A 5,172-nucleotide genomic window follows, 5' to 3' on the forward strand; every position below is an offset into this window, starting at 1 on the left:
TCTAGCAACTGGATACAAATATTTGCTTCAAGGTAACCTTTATGAAAAAATTGCCGCAAGGATGGGTGAAAAAAATGTTGCCATACTCATTTCCTCAATCTCCCCCAGAAATCACATGGTCCACCACAAGCGTCATCTTGGTTGCACACGATGGTGGCTAATTTTTCGAAACCGTTTTGAGTTCTTCATCAAAGATTGCTTTCTCATTTTATAGTTTTGATCTCGGGCATTTGTTTGTGATCTGGGCTGTCAAAGATATTAATCCAGCGACCACACAATGACAGCGGCATGGTTTGTTTATGATGCTATGATAATCAAAAATAGGGTTTTTGGTTGCCTATGTTGGGTAAAATACTGAAAATACTTCCTTTCATAACAATTTCCTTTGAAAGAAGTGCAAGGGACATGACAAGCCATCGTAACTCTACATGTAATGGAAAAACGGTGGGTATTTTTCCACTCGACCATTTTGACCCAACATTGTACATATAGACCTAATATTCAGGGAAGTAAGGTTTCATAGTGTTTGTCATGATCATTAACAAATAATGTTATAAGTTGTAATTTACACCGCCTGTATTCTTCTAATCTAATGGAGGCACCGTAGACCAGTGGTTAGGGTAACGAACTCACCATCGGAGGATGGTGAGTTCGAGACCCGGTTCAAGTCCCGGTAGATCCAGAGTAGCGGATTCACTATCGGAGGACGGTGAATTCAAGACTCTAGCTCGGTGTTGTGCCCCTGAGCAAGGCACTTTACTCCTCAGTGCTCCATTTGGGTAGTGGGTTGTGGGTACCTCATCCTGTAAATGGGCTAGTACCCGTTGGATGATGGACTAAAATAAATAAATAAATAAATAATCTCTGCTAAATGGTGAGTGGTCGACCATGATGAATGTAGTAAAATTCATGAAAAATGATAATACCCGGAGTTCAACAGTTCATTTCACATCATATTCAGTTTGCATCTCTTTTTCTAAAACTAAACAATATTGAATAGTTCACCACGATATCTTTTTATTGGGTTTATAACATGTAACGGAGATGATGTGTACATATTATGCCTAGTGGAATATCGTATTTATTGTTTTTGTGGTCACAGAACAGCCAACTGCTGTTTCTTGTCCTATTCCTTAAAACATCTGAACACAGATGTTAGGTGTACCATCAGCTATATTATTGTTGGATATACATTCTAGTCCTCACTTGAATTCATATTTCCACAAAAATGATGGCCATTAGTCATAAACAGGCATGTTGAGATTCTTAATTCTGGGCATGTCTTCATTCTATAAAGAGTAGAATGGCAATGTTGAATTGATACACTGAACAAGAATACTGAACATACAGCTAACAGTCGAAGTTTCTGGGCCTTTAATTCAACAGTATTATCTATAAACCTAAGGTATGAATTTTAAAGCCTAGTGTCCAAGTATTGAATTCTGAATTTTGAATTCCGAATTTTGAATTTGCACTACACAATTTAAAATTCAAAAACTGCTCCCAATCAATCTCCCATGCCCACCAGGATACTACGATCACATCCCTAAGGAGAGTATACTTATTGTACAGCGTCACTGTTGAAGTTCGCCAGTTGACTCTTTTTGGCATTAAACACATGGGAAAGTTACATAGTATAAAATCATCGTCAACCGAAATTTAAAAGGGACAAAAAGGGGGCAAAACTCGTCGATGTAAATTCTCTTTGAGATGAAGCTAGCAATGGCAATGTGAATACCAAAGGCCGAGACATGGCAGAAGATACAAGTCATCTGATTGGTGACTTAGGTTTCGAGAGCTTGGAGCACACTGTGAAAAATCGTTGATTTTTAATCTCTTCACGGGATAACAAGTGAATTCAGGGGTGGATACAGTAAGATTATGTAATTGTCTCTGCACACATTTGTATTTTATTTGTAAGGCATTTGTTTCGTGTTTTTTGCTGGATTTGAAAATAGAATGGTGGGGCAAAATGGCAAGCAGTGATGCACCCCTTGTGAGTTATTAGAAAGGGTGAGTATTCAGAGAGAGAGTGGTGGACACTCCTGAGTGCTTACTCCTCATGGCAAAGGAGAGGTATTCTTTATTTCATATGTGAGAGAAACTTGCTCAAGTATCATTTATTGACTATACTTGTAAACAAACAAACAAACAAAAAAAAGCAATTAACACCATTCTTTATTGACAAACATGAACAAAAATACCTCTCTTTATGGGTTCTTTTTATATGGAAATAATCATACTTAACAAATAAAAACAAACATAAGTATACAAACAAACAAATAAGGAGCCAGAGTTTCCCTGTGCCCGGACAAGAGACCTTGGCAAGCAAGCGAAGATGACAAGGGGTAGACCAGGAAAGTTTTATAAAAATTTTAGAGTCCAAATATATTTCCCCGGCGAGCATTCTACCTAAACAATGTCATTACATTATTGCTAGTTCTAGTACAGTTAAGTAGGTAGAAAAAGTCCGGGTAGTAAATTTGTACTGTTCAAAGATGATGAATACAGACACATCTATTACCAGAATTACTAAAAAACCAAATACGACTCAGAGAAAACAAACTGTATACTCGTGCACATTGAAACAACATACCTTATATTTTACATGTAAGCATGCATGCATCTACATTACAATCGTGATTGTGCTCTATTTACATCGAATTTTAGAGTACATTGAGCAACTTCTCGCTCGTCTTTTTGTATTACAAAATGTATCTTGTATGGCATTTCAGCGCCTACCCATGACGTCACAGTTAATTTGTCATTGAGCTCTGATTCGCTGACAAACTGAATTGACAAATTTGTGATGGGATAGTCAGAGAGGTTGCCCCGAATGACAGAGTATGCTCGTTCACGGGCTCCAAACATTACACAATCGATACAGTATTTGATGTAAGATATTGTGCTCGTATGACGATTTACATCAATGTCCTTCGTTGTCACGACCACTGGATAACGATAAATTTCTGCACCTTCCGGTGGGACTCTTGAAAAGTGTACGTGAACTTGAGGTCTTTGACCTTTTGTCTCGTCCAAAAACGTGCTGATAAAGATTTCGGGTAGGGGTGCAGGTCGACGTGCCTCAAGATTGACGAAAACAAATTGTGCAAGCATTGTCGCCACCACTGTTCCAGTGCTTTTGATTCTAAGCTCACGCCTTTCTACCATGGACGTTCTACCAATATGAATTATACGAGACACAAAAACTACTGGCACCTTTGTCGAGAAATCGGTGTAGAATGTCGGAGAAAATTCGAAACTTTGCGCCAGCACGAAGACCGTGTGACCGTTCCGTCGTAGAGCAGACGATAAACTACCGCTGTCGTACAACCATGCTGATCGTCCTGTTTCAGTAAAGACCTCGGCCAATTTGGAAACACCAATTTTACCTGAAAATAATCGAAACGGCAGTGTGTAAGAGAGAATTGATCTTCTACTATCCAGTAGACATGAAATTCTCTACCTTTACGACAATTTAGGGCAGCCAATGATAGATTAAACGGGTGCTACCTCTAAAGTTTGAAAATGTACAAGGTTGTCGGAAAAATTAAACTACAGGGAGGGGGTCAATGGATAGTCGGCCAACAAAGCTCGATAAATGATTCATCGATAAAGTCCCCCCTTGACACTTGAAGAAGTTCGTCGACCTGGTGTACTTTATACTTCTCTTCAAATCTTATTTTTACGTATATATTTGCATTTAATTTTATAAGTTTATTTAAGCTACAACCTTTTTAATATCACAAAATATGATTTAAAAAAATAAATATGGAAGTAAACAAGCAACTAGGGTTTTTCTCCGTCATTAAACGAAGCTTCAGTAGTTAACCATGCTGCATAAATAATCCCAACACGACTTACCCGTCTTCTCTGGATCAAGGAACAAAAAATCATTGAAGTGGAAATAGGTAGTCTTTCCATCCGAAGAAAGTGTAAGCTTTACACCATCCATCGTTGAGTGATATCTCTACGCTGTAATGATAAACAAACAGCGTTTCAAACTCACTTATCTCCCCAAGCTGACATGACTAATTTCACTGGTTGTATTGAGAAGAATAAAATATTCGAGGAAGTCTCTCTTCTTGTCCATCCAAAATACAGGAACTTGATCTCAAGAAAAATAATCGAAGGTTGCATGAGTACAGTGACCTCCAGTGACCCTTTTTACAGCTGTTTCCACGGACTCACAGTCCAGCTTTAAGGTCATGTTATAAACTTCACTCTGCTCTCTTTTGGTGAACAAAGAGCTGTTCGGCCTTTTGATATGGTACGGTTTTATATGGGTCCTAGCAAACCAAATAATTGCATATCAACATGGCCCTAAATACTATCGACCAGGTATCGATGTGAACTTATTGCAACAGATATCTGGGCCGGTGGGCGTCTCTGAGGTCACATCGCCATTTTGCTCGGCGTACTTGGTAGAACACATTGGCAGTCGCTCTCAACAACCCTGTTCAAAGACTTGCATTCAGTTTCTGAGATTCACACATTCACAGTCTCATGAATATTTCCTCTCAATTTTGCCTCATGTACATCATTCCATTTGCTAATCGGGATGCGTCTTATCAATAACTAGATGCTACATAGCCTCATATTAGAAATAGAAGAGCTCGTCCGGTAATGATGACAATACTAGAAAATATGGATACACCTAAATCACGCAAGTCACACGACCTTCTTTAACAAACTTGCAACATTCCTAATCTATAATCTGTTACCTTCGAGTTTCTGACGTTGTGCAACATGGAAAATCTGATCGTCACACCACAGCACCTGATCAGCGCAGCAAAATGGTCTGTGAATTTGAATACGTGTCTGAGGACTTTGATACGGAGTGTACAACATGCAATGACCTACTTTGATGAACGTTGACATAAAGATTGCTGAGCTGAGTGCTGTTCAAACACCCACTGAAGTGGAAAGCGTACATGTCCGTCCCCGGGGTCCGTCCCCGGGGTGGGGTTGTGATAGGGGTGTCTCGGTCTCACCACAGGTTTCTTGTTGCCATTGTTTATTTTAACACTATGAGTATGACACTGCCAAGATTTATACGACCAACCCAAATTTTCTTGGTCTAATAGAACTGGTTTTCTAAAGATGTCTTTTTTCTTCACTGCACACACAGTATCACGTGTTTGTCTTGCGATAATCTTACGCTGTTTTACC

At 39.1% G+C, this 5,172-nt stretch overlaps 1 long non-coding RNA gene across 1 annotated transcript; it reads right to left on the reverse strand.

Moving 5' to 3' along the window:
* Nucleotides 1–2,161: 2,161 nt before the first annotated feature.
* On the reverse strand, nt 2,162–4,972 carry LOC139117778 (uncharacterized). The gene is made up of 3 exons (XR_011548576.1): nt 4,725–4,972; nt 3,865–3,975; nt 2,162–3,392 (listed from the first exon to the last, which is right to left on the reverse strand). It is a non-coding gene; the product is annotated as an uncharacterized lncRNA (long non-coding RNA).
* Nucleotides 4,973–5,172: the final 200 nt, after the last annotated feature.

Source organism: Ptychodera flava, chromosome 18 (genome assembly GCF_041260155.1).
Source record: "Ptychodera flava strain L36383 chromosome 18, AS_Pfla_20210202, whole genome shotgun sequence".
NCBI lineage: Eukaryota > Metazoa > Hemichordata > Enteropneusta > Ptychoderidae > Ptychodera > Ptychodera flava.